The sequence below is a fragment of the Theropithecus gelada genome, chromosome 17, assembly GCF_003255815.1.
Source record: "Theropithecus gelada isolate Dixy chromosome 17, Tgel_1.0, whole genome shotgun sequence".
In the NCBI taxonomy this organism is placed as follows: domain Eukaryota; kingdom Metazoa; phylum Chordata; class Mammalia; order Primates; family Cercopithecidae; genus Theropithecus; species Theropithecus gelada.
This window is the reverse complement of record NC_037685.1, coordinates 69,823,820-69,846,168: the sequence shown is the minus strand read 5'-3', so window position 1 is coordinate 69,846,168 and position 22,349 is coordinate 69,823,820. Positions and strand designations below refer to the sequence as shown.

General features: G+C 36.3%; 1 long non-coding RNA gene across 1 annotated transcript; it reads left to right on the top strand.

The window, feature by feature from the left end:
* The first annotated feature begins 2,887 nt into the window (after window positions 1-2,887).
* Window positions 2,888-17,904, top strand: LOC112610620. The gene is made up of 2 exons (XR_003116447.1): window positions 2,888-2,999; window positions 15,887-17,904. It is a non-coding gene; the product is annotated as an uncharacterized LOC112610620 (long non-coding RNA).
* Window positions 17,905-22,349: the final 4,445 nt, after the last annotated feature.

The following is a 22,349-nucleotide window of genomic DNA, read 5'->3' as shown; positions in this document are numbered from 1 at the left end:
CGATTCAATGTAGAGTCAAAAATGGCCCCTAATTGCCATGTCTCTTTATTAGCCATCAATTTGAAACATCTTCTTGGTTATGCTTTTCTTCTATGACCACAGCAGTTTTAAAGAATATGTTTTAGTTTGTTGCAAAATAATCTCAATTTGGATTTTTCTTTTGTTTCCTTGTCATTATATTCAGGTTACACATTTTTGACAAAATATTACAAGGGATGCTGTGTTTTTTCAGTGCATGGTATTATTTGTGGGTACATGACAACAATCTCATAATTGGAGATGTTGGATTGTATAATTTGGTTGTGATGGTGTTCACAGATGGTTCATTATAAGCTAATTTATCAGTGTTTGTATTTATTAAAAAGTAAGGGGATAGTTCTGACATATAAAGAACATGGAAGACATCACTTTGATCCTCACAAGGAAAATGCTGAACAAACTGAAACTCAACTGTTATTATATCCACTAGAAATTGGAAGTTACAGGGAAAATCACCACCCTGAAATTTGGAAAGATAGGTTAATATAGGGAATCAAAGTCAAGATTAGAATGCATGGAATGCAACTTGTATTCAATGTTATTCCAAAGGTCCTAGCTAGTTCAATAAAAAAGAGAAGGATATAAGAGGTATATATACATATATAGAGAGAAATAAGTAGTAACATTGTCTTTGTTTACAGATGATATGCTTGTCTATGCAGAAAATCCCAAATAATCAATAGAACTAGAGCTAATACATGATTACAGCTAGGTTGCGGGATACAAGGTTATTATGCAAAAACTCAGCAGCTTTCCTATGCACTAACAACAGTTGGGATTTAAAATTAACAACACTATGCATTATCCTCCAAATAATGAAATACTTAGCTCTAAATCTAACAATATTTGTACAAGTTCTAATGAGAAAATTTATAAAACCATGATGATAGTAATCAAGCAAGATCTACCTAAATGGAGAAATATTCCATGTTCATGAAATATCCATGGTGTAGAAGCATGCAGTGTTGTCAAGATGTCAACTTCTCCCAACATAATCTATAGATACAATGTGATCAAAACTCCAGCAAGTTATTTTGTGGCTATCAACAAACTAGATCTAAAGTTTATATGGAGAGTCAAAGACCCAGAATAACCAACTCGATATTGAAAAAGAAGAACAAAGTTGAAGGACTGACACTTCCTGACTTTGAGACTTACTATAAGGCAGCAGTTATCAGGAAAGTGTGATATTAGCTAAAGAATAGACAATCTTACACATTCCCTGCTCTGGAATCACCCATTTTCCCATGGAGTCTTGGTTTTATTTAGTGGAGAACAGTATTTAGAATCCAAGATCTGGGTGCCAAGCATGTTTCTTGCTACTAGGCTTCCAGACCTTTTCAGCAGGAAGAACTAGGAACACACACACACACGTGTGCGCGCACGTGTAGGTCCATATAATCTGCATCTCTGTACCCATTCATCTATACATGTTTAAAAACCAAGAGTTTACAGTTTCCAACTCAATACTTCAGGATTTATTTTCACCTTCCTCGTTTCTATATTTCCCCAAGTAGTAAGAATTCAAGGTCCTATAATTATCAATATACTCACTTAATTTTTATATCCTTCATTTAACCATTTAACCACATGGGTCATCTCCTCCCCCTCAACCCAAGCTTCAGTTCCTCCGGTTATAGGTTATTCTAACATGATTAAAATCCCTCTTTCCTAGTATACACTGTCATATTAAAGGGAACAGTAAAATAGTTTATTCTTTTGTTCAGAATGATATCCAAGGGTATAATGTATGTTACCTATGCAGGGTCAGCTGTCTAATTTTGCCAGGCCCAGTGCAAAATGGAAATACAGGACCTCACCAGGGACAGGGAAGTCAATCTCTCCTTCCTATCAGCTGTCATCCCAACCCACAGCTGACAGGGTGACCTTGCAAGAAATGGCAAACCTCTGCACTGGCATCCACTTAGTACCTGGATCAGTTGTGAAAGACACGTTTGTCCCCAGGAAACATGCTGTGGCACTGTTAACCCGGGCACGGGATGATGAGCACCATGCTCCTTCTCTAGATTCTGCAGGGAATACACAGAGACCTTGACTTTCCCCAAGACCCCTGTCTTGGCCTCCAGCGAGGTGGAGGTCAAGAGGATGCAGGCCGTTTTCGACAGATGTGACCTGGTTACTGCCCTAGGTATAGGGGTCAGGGGTCAAAGAGTGGGATCAAGAAAGGGAGTCAGGGTGTGTCCCAAGGCCACAGAGGATGGGGGTTGGGCTGCCCAGAGCTCCTCCCATGGAGTCACAGAGGTGGCTGGAGGCAGCAGCATGTGTGGGCCGAGGTCCCTAGTCCCTGGCACATGCTCCACTGAGCCGTTGGACTTCTCTTACAAGACATAAACTCAAAGATAACACTATTAAACATTTCAAGACAGCGACCAGAGAGTATTCAACTCCAACTGTTCAAGTATAAGGCCTTCTAAAGTGGGGTCTTGTGCAATCGTACCGGACACGTCCATGAAGTCAGCCCTGTACTTATTATACAGTGACTGTGTTAAGGGGACTCTTCTTTGCCCAGGCCCCTCGAGACAGAATGGTGGTGGTAGTGTGGTCCATGGGGACTTTTAAGAAGGAGTGAGTGGAAACAAAGGGAAGTAGAACCCTGTGGCATGAGAAATGGGGTAGATGGACAAGAGATATCAATCAAGAACTCCCTGAGAGAAAATACCAGGTCCTGCTATCATGCGGCGGAACTCAGAGTACCAGGCTTTGTAGTACTTATGGAAATGTGACTGGAATTTAATCAAAGGATGTTCAAACTGAAAGGGTGGTGACACTTGTACCTCAGTCTTTCCCACTGGTTTATTAGCTCAACAGCAATTGATACCTGTGAAGTTTGGCTTTTGTCTCGGAAATCCCTGCTATGTGCTTGTCACAGGAGAGGTGCTCAACAAACGTCAGCTGAATGAATCAATAGAACCCACATAAGTTCAAACATCACATTCAAGGTAATTCAGTCTAGTTAATATTCTACTTGGTTGAACTCTTAGTATTATGAAAATATTCTTTCTTCCTTGCTAAATTATGGAGCTCAGTAAAATTATGCAGGTTGATTTAGGAAGAGAATCATTATTTTTAGTATTTTTTTTTCTAGGAGGTAATTTCTTCTGAGAATCAAAAATTAAAACAAAACAAATATGCAAGTCACATTTTAAGACACCCTTTAGCTTTTGGGGTGGCCAGGTACACACAAATAAAGTGAATGCTACACTAACAAAATAACCAGGAATCAGCACCCACCGTTATTTAATGTCAAACTATGTGATGCTTTATGTTAATTTATCCAGGGACAGAAGTCTTTATGGAGAATTTGGTAAGTAACTTTCTCATGCACTAGTTGCAGTAATAGAATACGAGTACACTGTGAACACGAAAAACCTCTGCTGCAATACTGGGTCCCTGGAGCCTGCACACTGTCCAAAGGTCCTATGTGACAACACTGTCCAAAATGCATCCCTCTCTCTGACTCATTTCTTAATTCTCCACCTCGAGGAGAGTAACGTGGAGATACTAGAAGAGAATGTCAAGAAAATATATTTTTGCATTCCGTCCTTTTTTGGATGTCTTCTGGGACCCCACCTTTGAGATAAATAGAAGTGACCAGGACACTTCATTGAGTGCACCTCTCTCAGGCCTTTCTAGACTCAGATAAAGTTGGTCCTAGGAAAAATCCTCTCAGTGATCTCAGTAGGTCCTTTCTCTCTCTGTATCCTAACTTGGACATCTAGTGTTTTAATGACTTTCTATTATATCTCATCCAAAGAGGTTCTCAAGGTATAGTGGATAAAGCATTTAACCAGAGTTGGAAGGCCTATTCAAGGTCATATTCTATAGCTTACTGGTAATTTATAACCTTAAGAAAATCGTATTTTCTGAGTTTCTATTTCATCATCTTTAAAATTTGTATATTTGTATTGTCTTGTGAATTATATATGTTTACAGCGTAAAATCTTTTCAAATATGAACTATTCAAACATTTTAGAAACGTACTGAGTGATCAAGGGGGGATTAGGCTTGAGGAGTTAGCTTTTTCATTTTCATATTAAATTTAATAGAGAATTTAATATGAAAAGGTTGTCTTTGTTATATTTGTCTTTTGGGCAAATAATAAACATATCTTGGTAGAATTCAGCAAGTAAAGTGTGTTTATGCAGGTGTACATATGTGATAAGAAGAGTTGTGAAAGGAGACGTTGAACAATATGTGTTGCAGCCTTCTGTTCTCATTCTTTAAGCCTCTCTTGCTCTTAAAGTTTCAGACTCTGAGTCATGCATGTCGATTTTTTAAAAATCAACACTTTCATGATGTAACTAAACTACAGTGAGAGAACTGAGGAATTCACAACCACCAGCCAGTGCTCTCAGTTTTGAACTTGATTGACTCAGCAATTATGCTTTGATATGGTAAAAAGGATATTGGGCAGCTGGGATAGATGTGAAATAACTAATTTAACAATGAACTGAGTATGAAAATTTCTGTCTTCCCTAGTGCTAGCCTATATTGATTATGTCTGAGGCTTTTCTGTCGTGAGTCTTAAAACCAAAACCTTCTTTAATACCTATATGAATATCAAAAGGCTGATGAAAGACCCAAATACAATAGTAATAGCATAAAATATTACATTTGTCTAAATGATGATGTGGTATGTAAATAACCTGCTTCAAATTGAGAAAAAAATGTCAGGGCAGATTATTTGAACTATTTTTTTTTCTTTTTTTTATTTTTTATTTTTTATTATTATACTTTACGTTCTAGGGTACATGTGCATAACGTGCAGGTTTGTTACATATGTATACTTGTGCCATGTTGGCATGCTGCACCCATCAACTCGTCAGCACCCATCAACTCGTCGTTTACATCAGGTATAACTCCCAGTGCAATCCCTCCTCCCTCCCCCCTCCCCATGATAGGCCCCGGTGTATGATGTTCCCCTTCCAGAGTCCAAGTGATCTCATTGTTCAGTTCCCACCTATGAGTGAGAACATGCGGTGTTTGGTTTTCTGTTCTTGCGATAGTTTGCTGAGAATGATGGTTTCCAGCTGCATCCATGTCCCTACAAAGGACACAAACTCATCCTTTTTTGACAAATGGGATCTAATTAAACTAAAGAGCTTCTGCACAGCAAAAGGATGGGTTTCTTATAGCTAGTGTATAATTGGGTCTTGCTTTTTTATACATTCTCATGAGTTCTTCCTTTTGACTAAAATCGTTGACTCATTTACATTTAACATAATTATCAGTATAGTTGGGTTAAATCTACCACCTTGCTATTTTCTATTTGTCGTATCTGTTCTTTGTTCTTATTTCTCTCTTTTTCTGTCTTCTTTTGGGTTAATTAAATTTAAAAAATAGTTTCATTCTATGAGCGCTATGAGTTTATTACTCACAGTTCTTTGTTTTATAATTTTAGTGATTGCTCTAGATTGCAATATACAGTTTTAACTCATCACATTATACTTTTAAGTAAATAACTTTATGTGTATTGTAAAAACCTAACAGTGTTTTAGTTCCCTCACCTCTCCTGTCTTCTCTGCAATTTTTGTCATTTATTTTACTTTTATAATCATAAAGGATGAGTTTGTGTCCTTTGTAGGGACATGGATGCAGCTGGAAACCATCATTCTTAGCAAACTATCGCAAGAACAGAAAACCAAACACCGCATGTTCTCACTCATAGGTGGGAACTGAACAATGAGATCACTTGGACTCGGGAAGGGGAACATCACACACCGGGGCCTATCATGGGGAGGGGGGAGGGGGGAGGGATTGCATTGGGAGTTATACCTGATGTAAATGACGAGTTGATGGGTGCTGACGAGTTGATGGGTGCAGCACAGCAACATGGCACAAGTATACATATGTAACAAACCTGCACGTTATGCACATGTACCCTAGAACTTAAAGTATAATAATAAAAAATAATTAAAAAAAAAAAAGACATGAACAGAGCATCTGTTTGTAGAACAATGTCAGTGTGTATAATAGCAGTCCCAGATGGATAGGGAGAGGGATAGACAAAATGCTTAAAGAAATAATGGTCAAAAGTTTTCCAAATTTGAAGAAAAATACCGACACATAAATACATCAAGCTCAAAGGAACGCGAGCAGAAAAAAGTAAAGAAAAGCACATCAAGTGCATCATGATGAAATTTCAGAGAAACAGTGATAAGAAAACCTTAAAAGAAGCTGGAGAGGGAAAAAAAAGCACTACATACAAAGTAACAAAGATAAGAGTTAAGTAGACTCATCATCAGAAAACATACACATAGAAGATAATAGAACATCATGTTTTAAGTACTGGAAGAAACAAACTATTGACCTAGAATTCTATATCCGGGAAAAATGTAAGTAATGAATGGAGGTGAAATAAACAAAACAGACAAACAAAAGATGACATAATTTATTGCCAGCTACCTGAACTATAAGAAATGCTAAAAGAAGGTTTTCAAGAAGAAAGTAAATTATATTAGATTTAATCTATTGAAAGGAATGAATAGCACCATGTGTGGTAAATATGGAATTAAATATAAATAACATTTTATTTCATTTTATAATCTTTTAAATAGTTAACAAGTTAAAACAAATATAGTAACAACATAATATATGATTATTTGAACTATTTAAAAGTGTGGAACAATACTTGATCAAAAAACACATCACAAGAAAACCTCGTAATTTCCTGATTGATGTTCCATAAAATCGCCTAAGTTTGTGTCTCTTGAAATAGTTATGAAGTTGTAGAAAGACATTTCTACTCCCATTAGAGAAAAAGTCAACCTTAAACTTTAAATTAAATGCTAAATTATCATCGATTTACCAGCCATACCTAACCCAATGAAGTAGTCTATTATCTATGTGCCTGCAAAAACATTTACATTGCTTTAAAGACATTTTAATTTCTCTAGTAGCTCGAGGAAGAGACTTAGAAGGTAATACTTGGAATTAATTGATTTGCTCAAGGTATGTGTCAGCAAAGAAGATAGCACACTTAAAGGGGGATAATTAAGGATAGTTAATAAAGAAACCATTTCCAAAGGCGTGAGCTTGGCTAAGGAAACCAGCAAAAGATGGCACACCACAGGACTAGCAATAGCAGGAAGCTCTTTCCATCTTAGATCTGAAGAGGAATGGATATTAGAACCCGGAAAGAAATGCTGCCATTGCTTTAGAAGTAGCAGTGGTCATAGCAGGAGGATGCCAAAACGGTGATTCAACGTTTGATACAATGACACACCATTGCCAACCTGTAGCCTGGCAAGGGTTAGCCAGGGAATAAATACTCTGATCACATTCTCCTTCCACATGTAGATCTGCTGCTATGCCTTTCCATAGGCCAAATCCAATGGAGGTCAGAGGGAGCCTGTGCAGTTCAAGTTTTCCTTCCCAGGTCGCAGAGCGAGTTGGAGAAAAATAGAGTGTGAATATGGAGGGAAAATAGAAAATCTCTTGCACGCTCAACATTCATTTCGTCAAAAATGTTTTACCTTACAACAAATTTAAATCATCCCTGAGGCATACTTCCCTTCAAGAAAAATATACTCAGTCACGACTGAAGACACATAACTTCCATTCTTCATGCTGAATATTTCAGCTGCATTTATTGTTTTCCTACATGAGGCATAGGTAATGCTGGACTTGCTCCAAGTTTTCTAAAGCAATTTGTTGAAGCAGTCAGTTTTAAGAAAAGTTGTCACTATCACACACTTGATGACATTTCATAGCATAAAATATACCTATGAATTTCCTAGGGATTCATTTTTTTCTATTATTTTTTCAAAAGACTGCGTTCACTAGCTTACACATATATTAAACTGGGGTGTGGGTTATTTTTGTAGGGACTGAGAGATGCTCTGGTTTTGCAGAATGATAGTTGACTTAGGCCGGGTGCGGTGGCTCACGCCTGTCATCCCAGCACTTTGGGAGGTGGAGGCAGGTGGATCACGAGGTCAGTTGATCAAGACCGTCCTGGCTAACACGGTGAAACCCCATCTCCACTAAAAATACAAAACAAAACAAAAAACAAACAAACAAACAAACAAATTAGCTAGGTGTGGTGGCTGGCGCCTGTAGTCCCAGCTACTCGGGAGGCTGAGACTGTATAATGGTGTGAACCCAGGAGGTGGAGCTTGCAGTGAGCCAAGATTGCGCCACTGAACTCCAGCCTGGGAGACACAACAAGACTCCATCTCAAAAAAAAAAAAAAAAGAGAGAATGATAGTTGACTTATAAACATGTGTATATTAAATCATGCATTTGTTTAGATGAGTTTAAAAGGTTAATTGCCTTTGAGGATTTGCTGTTGTTTTCACTTGTTGAAAACAATTTTGTGAATGCATTAATTTTAAGGGTATATACAGATGGTATGAACAGAAAAAATTAGCTACCCACTAATGAATTTGTAGGTGAAAACATCTTAGATAGGTGCTCTAAAATGAGGAAATGGATGTGACGAATTACTTGAACATGTAAAGAGAAAACGCACTATGGCATTCCACTCAATAAATTCCAGTACAATTTATTAGATTTATTTCCGTCTATTCTGTCTGAATCCATTTAAATCTTTTAGACTGCTTTGTAACTAACACACAGCAGTGACAAAAAAGAAGCTCATTTCCCCTTTTCATGCACACCTAAATTCATTGCCATTTTCTCCTTGGTCCTTGAGGAGTGACTAGCAGCAGTAATTGTTTTCATTTTTTCCTATCTGAGAATGTGTTTTTGTTTTCCTTTACACTCTGATGCGGAAATCACTGCTTCTGTGCACTTGTGGATGTGCTAGCAATAAATATAGTTTAACAAAATGCTGAACTGAAAATTAACTAGAAAATAACACATGAAGTCATTTGCATTAAATGTAAATTAGGTAAGAATGAAAACTGCAATGATGGATTTTGTATATTTCTTTTTTTTTTTTTTTCTTTGAGATGGAGTCTCGCTCTGTCACCCAAGCAGGAGTGCAGTGATGCGATCTCGGCTCACTGCAACCTCCGTCTCCTGGGTTCAAGGAGTTCTCTGCCTCAGCCTCCCGAGCGGCTGAGATTACAGGTGCCCATCACCACGCCCGGCTGATTTTTGTATTTTTAGTAGAGATGGTGGTTTCACTATTTTGGCCAGGCTGGTATTGAACTCCTGACCTTGTGATCCACCCCACTTGGCCTAACTCATCTTAAGTTCATGGTGGAGTCTATGTCTTTGCTTCATAGATGATAAATTCATAAGTTTGGGGTAGACAACAGTTTTTTAAAAACATCTTTAATAGGCATTTCACTGAAGGTTATAAAGGAATCTTACCATAATCTCAAAACCCAATACATCTAAAATATTAGAAATGATTTTTAAAAGATAAAGATAAGTGTACTGTAGTCTGAAAAATGAAATAATATTGTCTTAATAAAAATTACCTATATTTAAATATTTTGGTGGGCTCTTAAATTCATGGGATAGAATATATTCTCCATTGAACCCATCATTAATGAGTCAATCAACCATAAATTAACCATTACTTTGTCTTTTAAGCAGAATGCTATATCTCCCTTATGTATGTAGCAGGTTGATAATTTAATATATATTACTATGTGTAGAAAAACATTAACTGTTAAAGACATAAGGTTTCATAAAAATAAAATAATAAAATTATTTGTCACATTATCATAATCAATAATTATTTGGAATAACTATTATTTACTTTAAACTTACGTAAGAAATACTGTGCAATAATAATTTAAAGAATATTGGCCGGGCACGGTGGCTCACGCCTATGATCTCAGCACTTTGGGAGGCCGACGCAGAGAGATCACGAGGTCAGGAGTTCGACATCAGCCTGGCCAACATGGCGAAACCGTGTTTCTACTAAAAATACAAAAATCTAGCTGGTCGTAGTGGTGGGTGCCTGTAATCCCAGGTACTTGGGAGGCTGAGGCAGGAGAATCGCTTGAATCTGGGAGGCGGAAGTTGCAATGAGCTGAGATTGCACCACTGTACTCGAACCTGGGCAAAAGAGCAAAACTCTGTCTCACAATAATAATAATAATAATTTAAAGAATATTAATGCTAGAATTAATAATATATGGATTAAATTCTAGCTTTAACACTTACCGCCTGTGGGAATTTGGCTTATTTCCATTTTCTTAGTCTCTTTTCTCATCTGTAGCTCATGTGGGTTTTGTGAGGATTAAATGAGATAATATAATGCCTCCGAGAAGGCCTGCAATGAAGTAGAGATGCAATAAATTTTAGTTCAGTGTTTTTCACTTTACTTTTTGCTTTTTTGTTTTCTTTTTTTTTTAAATTTGAGACGGAGTCTTGCTCTGTCGCCCAGGCTGGAGTGCACTGGTGCGATGTTGGCTTACTGCAACCACTGCCTCTCAGGTTCAAGCAATTCTCCGCCTCAGCCTCCTGAGTAGCTGGGATTACAGGCGCATGCCACCATGCCTGGCTAACTTTTGTATTTTTAGTAGAGATGGGGTTTCACCACATTGGCCAGGCTGGGCTTGAACTCCTGACCTCGTAATCTGTCCTCCTCGGCCTCCCAAAGTGCTGGGATTACAGGTGTGAGCCACCACGCCTGGCCACTTTTTGCTTTCTTTAAATTTGAAAGCCATGGAAAAGTGTAAAAGCAAGTTTAGATTTTAAAAGCTACTAAAAAAGAGTAGCTATTATGGAAGCATCAGAATAGCTACTCTTTGCATGTGTGCCATGCACCTTCTAAGTATCATACAATACAAATTTATAGTCATAGTTATTATTCTGTCTTATAGATGAGGAATATGAGCCACAAAGATGTTAAGGAGCTATCCTTACCTAGAGTAGAAGGGATAAGGAGTCTACATTTACATAAATATTGTCTGGTTTCAGTACTAAACATTTCAAAATGTAGGGTCCTGCTCTGGTGAAAGTCATAGCTATGTTTACGGTATCCACTGGATGGTCACTTTTCCATATCAAAGTTCCAGTTGTTAGTATAGCGTGCTAATGACATCTTGGCCTTCTGAAAATTGCTATTGGTCACTGGCAGGGAGTATGGGCTCTATGTGTACTTGACAGGCTACTGTTGCTATAGCAACCTGTTTCTGCAAAGCTTCTGCCATTGCCTCCTTAGAGTACCTAGAGCTCCATTTTCAACCTAACTAAGCGTGTCTGTGACTGTAACACTGATAGGTCATTTTATTATGTACCTGTTAATTCTTGTAGAGTAGCAAGTTCCATTCAATCTCTAAAATGCTTCCTGAATCTGTTTATTCTATTCCTCACATAGCCAGCTCCTCCCATTTATCCTGCAACTGCTCCCTTTTTCTTCAAATCTCTTCCCTTGCCCTCTAATTTATCCTCCTACTTCTACCAGCATTATCTTTCCAAAATGTAGCTTGGGGTTTTTCAGCATCTCCCTGTTTTCAAACGCCTACTATGGGATGATGTCCAAATGTCTTGATATGACAAAGTAACCTAAAATAAATTAGAGGTACAGAGAGGTGATGTGTTAGTAATAAACAAGGATGCCTAGAATAGTAATGTTGAACTGCAACTTGCTTTATTTGACATTATAGATATTACTAATCCAAAAGAAGATAAAATGATGGTCTTGAAATACATTGTTTATCTTGGGCAATAAAAAATAAGTAACTATGAGTGTTGAACTGTAAATTATATTCATGGATTATTCCTACCTCAGTACTTTGTGTAGTATGGTTAGTTTTTAAAATATTTATCTTGAGGGGAAGTACACACAACAAACTTAAGGACTTAGTTTTCAGGAGAAAAACTGAGCAAATAATACAATGTAACTAATGAGTTTATCATACATGAATTTTTAATAGGTAAATAATTGAAGCAAGTTACATGTTTTAAATACCATTTCAGTTAGAAATTGTAATTAGGCAGTTGAGAGGAGTTTTTATACCTTTGGAAAGTGCTTCGACAACTTTATACAACCCACACTCCAACTCTGGCTGTGAAATTTTTGCTCAGTTTGAATTCTCCATCCTTAGAACAAGTAATTACGATAAAATGAGAAAAGAAAACCCTGCACCCCATCATGTTCTTAGCAAAACTACATAGCATAAACTCATGCTACAGGGTTCCAAATAGTCCAAGCTATTTTGGAACAACAGTGTCTATTTTTCATTTTGAATTACTGCAATTTCAGTAGCAGCTGTTGCACTGAAAATTATAATGGTCAACATTTAATCAACACAGTGTTTTTTTCCTTTCATCAATCAATCATTTGCTTCAGTTAGCAGAAAAATCTCAAACTTTTCGTTCCTAGTTATACTTTAAAAGCTTCATTATAATTTGGCCCAACCTACTGATCTCCCATTATTTCCCACTACTTCCTAACATGCAATCTGGACTCTGTTTCAACAGTTTCCTAACTAACACACCAGCCTCCCTATTCCTCCCGTTACTTCACACTTCTAAAAAACCATCTGTTTTTCCCCTACTCTGTATAAACACTGTCTTTTTTGATATCAAGAGCTAGTCTCACCTTCTCAAGAAAGTTATCTTTGCTTATGTTCATGTAGCTTTATATGATTTTCCCATCACTAGACTTCCATAAACCTCTGAATTTCATCTCTTAATTGCACAGTACTTGTCTTGTTGCCCCACTTTGATTGCAAATTTAATGAAGCAAAAATCAGATTTCAAATTTTTCTGGTTCCTTTGCAAAATATAACAGTGTTTCTACACAAGAAATATCTTGGTATGTCCTTGTGTGCTAATAGAGCAACATTCATTGCTCTTTCTTCTGAGTTTGTGTAATATTTTACATTAACAGCATCTTATTCTCAGAGTCAAGCCCTTGAACAAAGATACTTGCATATGTCTCGGCCTTCTGTACGCAACTTGAGTTTTCTCAGTCACTGCCATCATTCTTTAGGTATCTCCTCTGTATTATGCAGGGTGCTAAAGCCACTGGAGAAAACAAAATGTGTAAACTTCTGCCATTAAGGAACTCACGGTCTAGTGACCTTCTGGGGACCTAAGACCTTCACATGAGGTGGGATTGGGGCTGCAGCAGTCTCGGGGAATTCATAGAGGAGATCCACTGATCTTGCTCAGCATGGGAAGGACAGAATGGTTGATCTGGGTATTAAAACAGGAGCAAGACTTTGCCAGTGGAAGAGGCACTCTGGGTAAGCCTATTTAAGTAGCAGTAGCAGCTCATGAAAACTCACATATATAAAAGAAACAAAGCATGGTGTAAGTTTAGGGAACAACAGCAGTAGGATGAGAAGACAGGGTAGTAGTGAAAGAAAAGGTTGAAGAGGTGGGTTGAGACTGGGCACAATGGCTCAAGCCTATAATCCCAGCATTTTGGGAGGGTGAAGCTCAAGAATCACTTGAACCCAGGAGTTTGAGACCAACCTGGGCAACATAGTGAGACCCTGTCTCTAGAAAAAATAATAAAAAAAAATTATCCAGGCACGGCGGCACACGCCTGTAGTCCTAGCTACTCGAAAGGCCGAGGCGGGAGGGTGCTTGAATCCAGGAGTTCGAGATTACAGTGAGCTATTATCGCATCACTAATACTCAGCCTGAGAAACAGAATGAGACCCTGTCAAAAAAAAGAAGGAAGGAGAGAGGGATGGAAGGAAGGAAGGAAGGAAGGAGGGAGGGATGGAAGGAAGGAAAGAAGGAAGGAAGGAAGGAAGGAAGGAAGGAAGGAAGGAAGGAAGGAAGGAAGGAAGGNGAAGGAAGGAAGGAAGGAAGGAAGGAAGGAAGGAAGGAAGGAAGGAAGGAAGGGAGGGAGGGAGGGAGGGAGGGAGGGAGGGAGAGATGAAGGAAGGAAGGAAGGAAGGAAGCAAGCAGGGTGGGGTAGAATCAGAAATATTGATCACTGATGAGGATATTCTGATCAAGGCATTCTCCAATTTGGCTATATATTATTGCTTGGAAAACTAAAAATTATATATAGACCTAGGATTACAACTCAGACCTGGCAGGTGATCAGAATCATCAAGGGTAGAACAAAGAGTAAATGGCACCATAGTATCATAACATTTTTCAAGAGATTGATAGACATTTAAATGACTCTTTTCCTTCTTCTTAGTATTTTGGCATTGAGCAATTTTAATTTCCAATGCCCTTACCCAATTCCCTTCTTAAAATGTCATCTTTATGCATCTATTTATAATACATCTATATAATGTAAAATATATGATGATGATACATGTTTTTGAGCCCTTGATACAGGATACTTTACAAATATTACCTGTTTCCATACATCCCCTCTATAATCATACCAATGATGATTAATGGAGCCCTGAGAGGTTAATTAACCTGAGCTAGGATATGAATCCAACCACCCTGACTGAATAGCCATAGTGGTAAACCACTATTACATACAGCCACGCTGCCAAGTGCAGAGCAGGTGTTGTCACCACTCCAGGCCGTGGACAGACGTTCCAAGTTGTAACCACCTGTGGGGTATTCAAGCCTAGGGAGGTCATCTGAAATAACACAAAGGGAGAGGGACAAAAAGTAAAGACACACACACAAAAGAAGTTGCTTTTAGCTCTATGTACTCTTCCATTTGGATAAGCAACTCCTAACCATTTCTTTGTGCTGAATCTGATAGAAAGCTGAGTACACATAAAAAAATCCCTCTCTCAGAATGGGAGACTTTGACACCAGATAGGGAATCTCCAAGTCAGGTGCTAGCTAGGGTGCTGCAGAATTCAGCCTCAGGACTTTCTGAGCAGGATTTCACTGAGGGTTTGTCAATAAAATGTTTGCTGATTCAACTTGTATGGGATCACTTCATGTTTGAGAATATTTCTATATCACATCTCTATGTCATTATTTACACCTATGATATTTTTCCCTTTGCTATTCAAGAGGTGTCCGTTTATGGAATAGCCAGATACAGCCGTTTCTAAAAGCAAATGTATTTCTATTATATTTTTGTTTCTTATAGTTTCTTTTTGCTCATTTTTTTCTGATTTGACTATCAAATATTATTCACTATATATAGTACTTTAATTTGTTGATGTGGGTGAGAAAAGTTAAAACATTGCTTGTGAAATAGGGGATTTGATTTATCACTAGAATTTGAAGTTCAGAAAGAGATGAGTCAGTGTTTTTCTTTGGTTGTTTATTTTTTAAGATAATGCATGCAATGGTTATAAGTAAACTCAGAAAGAAGCACACTCTATTAAATGGGCATTTTAAAAATATTTCAGAATTTTGGCTCAGATATGTAAATGGTTGAGGAAAAGCATTTTTACTTTGAAATGTTCTAAAATTAGCATTCTGATATGCTGTTTCAAATGAATTACTAAAATAAATATAAAATTTGAAAAGTGTATTTTAATGTGTTATTAATGTGAAATGATGATAATAGTAGAAAATAAAATTTTATTCCTAACTTACATTTAGTTTTTTTATACTAAAATTTACCTTCATATGACCAGTATGAACTACAATAAAATACTCAATATAGTTAACAAATCAGTGATAGGAAACTGGCAATTTTATTCATCCAAGTAGTAGTCTTTAACTTACAGAAATTATAATTTAACAAAAGTTGACAACACATTGATTTAATTTATATTTTTCTTTTAATGTATTACGTTAAAATATAATTTAGTATTTTTGGAAAGAACAGGGTTTACTGAATGGTCATTACAAACATATTTTGTCTGTGAATTTGAATATCTAAAGAGATAAAAGACAAAGATCATTAGAAGAAGTTTCTAATTTGATAAACCTGAAGTTAAAAGAGTTTTTTTTAAAAATGTAAACAGAATCATTAGAAAGACGCTATTTCTTCTGATTAATATTGCCTCATTTCTCAGCCTGCCCAGTACTTTACAATATGGTTGCTTTTCCTCCACAGTAACAAGATATTTAGCTGGGCACGTGGCCACTCAAAATGAAGACTTCATTCTTGGCCTGCCTTGCAGGAATATATGGCCATGTGACTGAGATCTGGCCTATGGAATGTGAATAGAAATATATTGCACCTCCCCTTTCCTTCTTTGTCTGTTCATTTTTTCTAGTTTCTTGGAACCTGGATCAGCTGCTGAAACTCCATATCATATTATGAGGGGAAAGGCCATAGTCCACTAGAGTTACTGGTATAGAAAGCTGGAAAAAGCCTGTGTCCCCAAGGAATTTTTTGAGCAATGCTATCATGTCACTCCTGGATTGCCTACCTACAAGACATTTTAAAATGTGAGATAAATAAACCTTCATATTTTTCATCAACTATTTTTTTCTTCTTTTACCTGAAGCAATATTTTATTCTAACTAGAACAAATTAAGAACTAAAATTTAGTAAACCTAAAGTATTTCATTGCATCAAAAAACTTACGAAATAATTTAACACCGTAATTATCGGACATAAATAGATAAGCTAACAAAAGGATATGTAGGATGACAAAATGAACTCATCCAGCAGTTTCAAAAATCATTTTAGTCTTTAATTTTTTAAAATTGTACTATGCTATACATAGAATATAATACACATAATTGCACTTGTACAATTTTTTAAAATTAGGATGAAATGAGCACCTCTATGACCACTGCTAAAATTAACAAGTATAGAGCACCCACTTTCAGTATATTTAGAGCCTCTGTGTACTCCTCACTAACACATCCCTCTCCTTGGTCTATATCCCAAATGCAACTGCTTCCCCAGCTTTTTGTTCATTAGTCACATATGCTGCAATGTGTTTTTATCTGCAAGTAACATCCGAAAAATTTGCTTAGAATTCGTTGTTTTTAGCATGACACAAATTGAATCATATCAGTGCTTTAATTTTAATATTGAAAGAGAAAAAATACAACATTGACTAATTCAAGTTTGCTATTCCCACAGAATGTTTGGGCACTGCAGACCCACCAAACGTTTTCCCAAGAATGAATGAGTCTTAAGATTCCTTAAGATCCCAGTTGCAACATTCTTCAAATAATAGTTATTGATTAGTGTAAACAACTCCTCATCTGCACTCTGAATTATAAGGGATTCTGATTTGACCCATTCAGATTGAGCCTATAGATTTGCTGTAAAACACGAGAGTGTGCTCTAAAGACGTTTCACCATAGCTCATATATCATTTTTTTTCCTTTGTCAGAAGTGAAGGCAAGGTTGAATAATGATAATCATGTTTATATTTTAATCCAGAAATATTACTTTCTCTATCTTATGGAACTAGTGGTTTAACATATTTATTAATGATTTCACCCAAAAGACACTTCAAAACAGAAATTATTGCTATTTAGTTACAGTCTTCCAAGATAATGACATACATGTTCTGCCATAACTTTTTTTCTAATTTTTGCACTCATTTGTATCTTTCTTAATTGCCTAATTAAGAGTGGAACACAGGTTTTATAAGGTGAATCATTGCTGAGACACCTTATGTTTACAATATTGTAAGTGTGTGCATATGAATTTCTAATCTGTGTCAGGTCATAATCATTTCAGTTTCAATGAATTAGGAGTGACAGCTGCTTAGGAAACAACTTGTTTCTATTACAGCTAGCATATTTGTCATTAGAGTAAGCATCTCTTTGGCAGTTTATTTTGTATTGTTAATAATTATAATTATTTTGACTATGGGGCATTTAATTTCCACATTTAACATTTGGTACTGTTATGTAAGTAACTGACTCATAAAATAAAATCCAAACCGTCAACATTTTTGCAATCATAGGCAGGACAAGTAAGCAAATTAGATGAATATAAGACCTAAATTAATGGGCATGTGAATCATACAGAATTTATTAATAAGAATGCAGAAGAATTACAGCACTTCATTCTATACTGATGCTGAATTAGAGTTCGTTCGACTTATTATGGTAGTTACAAAAATATCCTTTCTCTTTTTTATTAAAAATGAGGATATCGACTATTTTATTTATTTTAATGATGTCTATGCTGGGAGTAAGAAAATATGTATAAAATATGGTACACATGGTGACGACTGAGGGCGGAAACATGATTATCATTGGCTGCAACATATCCATTGTAGTCCCAGCAATCTTGATCTGACATATTAGAAGCTTCAAATGGCTACAAGTTACAAACCACTTAGTTTGGGTTATTCTAATGAGTCATCAGCCACAGACAATCAGATGTCCCCTTTTCTGTGTAGATCCCTAATATTCTAAAAGCCTGAGAGCTTCTATGCAGCATTCGTTATCCTTCCCACATTTGAATGACATAAATTGATCACAGAAATATCCTGTGATGTACCCTAAGAGAAAGAGTCCTCCTATCACACACCCTGGGTTTGAACCCAAACTCTGTCATTTATTTTAAAAAGCTGTGTGATCTTCAGATATTTGTTTAAGTTCTTCATGCCTCGGTCTTTTCATCAGCAAAATGGGAAAAAATAGTAATATTTGATAGGATTTGCTGTGAGGATGAAATGAGAAAACACATTCTAAGCCCTTAGAAAAAAGCTTAGCACATCATAAGCACTAAAAAAGTCAGGTTTATTGTCATCCTAAGTGACATTTATAATTTACTGATAAGTAAATGGGTCTAGAAACATTTTACTTAAAATACCAAAGAAAATCACGAGCAGATGTGGGTACAAGTGCCCCAGAGTCCATGGTCTTAAATTGGCACCTTCTCTGTCTTATTTCTGAGAATAAAATTTTAAATTCCTCACAATACCAAGAATTATGGCATTGAACATCTAAAAATTGAGCTGTATCCATATTTTGCTCATTAGGATCAGAAATAAATATTTCTGCGCTAACAATTTTTTAGAGTGCTAGGACAGACCTATGTCTTAGTCAATTCTGTACACACAGGATTAGCGTATCTTACAGATAGTGGGTGCTCAAAAAATGTTGGTTGAATGGGTAATTTCTTAGTTTTGGTCTGTGTGCTCTGCAAGATGATTCCTGAACTGAAGGCATTCTCAGTCCTCATCCCATTGTCCCGCAGTTGATTAGGTCAAGCTGTACGTATGTAGAAAATGGTCATAATTTTTACATTTCTTATTCTCATCTATACCAAAATCCTGAATTTCTCCATGAATATCATGTAATTTCTGCTTATTCTATAAAGTAAGTATAAAAAATGAATACTTTGTCAATGAAATAAATAGCAGAATTTAATGACATTAAAAGGTTGCTTTGGAGACCACATTTATTATCCTATGTGTCCAATAGAGTGTGCTGGTGTACTATGTAACAGTAGAGGTTTCGGGCAATGGTAGTGCATTAGATTTATTTCGACTATTTGGTTTGCTTAACACAGTTAAATTAAAGAATGAGACTACATCCCTTAATTAAAACAAAATGTCTGCCAATTTAGTGTACCGTGGGAATATTTACAAAAAGAGAAAATGAAAATGATAATTGAGTTTTCCTTTTCAGATGGTCTCGTGATTCAACATCCTACCTCATGGATATAAAATTGTAACACTTCTGGTTTACGTATACTAAAACTGTATACTCTGCTTAGTTATGTCTAATAATTTGAGCTTTTCAAATTTAAAAAAGTGCCTTATATTTTGCATAGGTTATAACTTATGAACTCATCATATGTCTGTTGATTTTATTCAACAATAATAAAACCCTTGCCAGGGATATGATTATAAGAGTATATTAATGCATTTAATCCATTATTTATTTTTCAAATTTAACCTGAAGTGGCATACAAAACTGTCATCAGCCAGCAAAAAAATCAAGATGAACAGAAATCATACTAAAAAATACTCCCAAGTGATTAATATCTAGTCATATTTTATTTTTCATGGAATAGTTAAGCATTTAGACAAATTAATGCTCCAGTTGCAGTTTAGGAGCAAGTATCTTTGTGATTTCATTTTTCTTGCATTATGTGTGTGTGTGCATGTGTGTGTCCCATGGGAAACTGGCCAAGAACATGGCTAAATAAGAATCCATGTTTATGCTACTTGGGAAACTGGGTAGTCTGGCAGTGTATTGGCATTTTTGATTCAGTACAATATGGCAAGAATTTTCAACTCACATGCTGTAGTAGACATTTGTCATTTTTTTTTGACTGCTCAGTATTTGAATTCTCTATATATATTTGGAATAGTATTAAGAGATCTTCTGAGTTTTATAGGGAACAGAATCAACCTTATATTATAGAAACAGAAAATTAGAGATGCTAATTTTGCCATCCTTCTTTACACTAGGCATTGAAACTCTAACAATCACATTCACCTGTTCCACAAATGGAACTGGGAGCTCTTTGGGGCCAGAGAAGCATAAAGTCGTGAGTCTATGTTACCATGATAGTTCTCAGAGCATCAGGGCCCACAATGCAAACTGAAATATTTATGTTTCCTCATCAGATAAATTATGTGTATGATTTAGACTTTTGTTCTCAGCTATGTAACATAAAGCATATGTTATGAGGCCTCCTGCTGATTCTGTAAAATGCCAATTGTTTTCCAACTCACATCAAAGTCAAATTCTGTTGTTATTCAATAACACATAATGGTGAGATACTTGTGATTTCGAAGTTATACTTCTTAGCAAAAGGAATTTAAAGCTTACTCCCAACATTACTGTAGAATGTAGAATTTTAATGAATTGTGCAAATCAAAGGGGAACAGCCCAGATACCAGGTTGTTCAGAAGAGACACAACTTTGAGCAGCCAGTGGCAGAGCATTGTCATGTGGCGATTAAAGCAGGTGACGAACGCTGGATGGAATCAAAGTATGCAAATCTCTACAGTAGATTCTTAAAGTGATTGAGCAAGTTCATGAGCAGAGTCTGAGAGGAAAGACCTCGAAATAAAAAAGCAACAGTCAGCAAAGATAATGTGGGACAAGACTAAGATACATACAAAATCTTTAGCAGAGCTAATTAGATAAGAAAAAGAGAAATGTAAATAAACATAAAACATTTTCTTTTCACCTATTACTTGATGAGAAAATATAAAATTTTATATCAAAATCTTACAAAATCATATATAATTTTATTGAACTTCTTTTAAGTGTGAAATGTAGTTTTCATTAGTTTATATTTATTCTATTAATTGAATATCAATTCTATTAATTCTATAACTGATCTCGAACACAGTGCATCTAAAAGCAAATGAATGAACAAATCAAAGGAAAGAAAGGAAAAGAAAGAAGGAAGGAAGAAAGGAAGGAGAGAGGGAGGGAGGGATGGAAGGAAGAAGAAAGAAACAACAATAGCAACTATCATTCTCATGCTTTGTAGATTGTTCAGGAATGAGTGGACGCCCCTGAGAATTTTCCTCTTTCTTTGGGCAGTGCCTACAGCTTCTTGCACACGGTATTTGCCATGAGGTGCAGGAGTGTGGATTTTCTCTTGGAGAATCCTTCTTCTTTTACAATGCAAAGCATTCTGATTGGCTCACCCAAACCGGTCCCAGGTGTTTCCTAATACACCTCAGTCTTATTTTTGAACTGTATAGTGCTTCTGTTTGAGATTTCTGTTCATTGAATCTGATTTGAAAATGAGTATCCTTCTAGCTTCCCTAGAATCTCATTTCCTTTTTTCAATAAATAAAACCTAACTTCAAGGGAGGTGCTTGGGTTCCATGTTGCTCATTGGTTGACTTACTGTAGACACTGGGTTGGTTTTATTTAAGTAACAGTGAAATTTTCCAGCCATGGCTCCTACCACAGTTATTTATAAGTATAATATCTCTATATAGGTATTTCCTATCCTGCATTCAAAGATGATCTGTGGAGTGCTGACATTCAGAAGATAGAATGGACAGGGTTTGCTGAACAATTAAAAAGAATGAGAAAGATTGGGAAATCTGGTATGATTCTGGTTTAGACAACATTCTCTGAGATGAATACATAGAATAAAAGAGTAGGTTTGTTGGGGAAGATGATATGTTCAGTTTGGGATATATTTGGTTTGAGGTGCCTGATGGGGTGTCAATATGAAGAAGCCAACAAGGTATTTGGATGTGAAGTAGTTTATGGTGGAAAGAAGATAGAGTACGAGATCAGGCTGACTGCCATTCAAATATTTGCTTGGCAACTTTTTAGCTGCAGAACCCCAAATGTATAACAAACATCTGCATTTGATTCTCTCACTGAGTAATGGGAATAATAGCACTTGCAGGTAAATTCCCAGTGTTACTTACCTCTGCTGAGTTCATCTTTTGGTGGCTGAAAACTGATTACACAGACAATGAAAATGGAAGAATGGAAAAATGAGATAAAATGTTCCTTCCTTTGGAGTTTCTTATAAATTCACCTTCTTCTTAACTATTAACTGTTTTCATTGTACTTGGGAGTTTCCATTCTCTCTCAGGGCGGGGAAAAAAATCTCAAATAAGTTATTAAAATGTAACAATCTCCCCCAATTTAAAACTGCC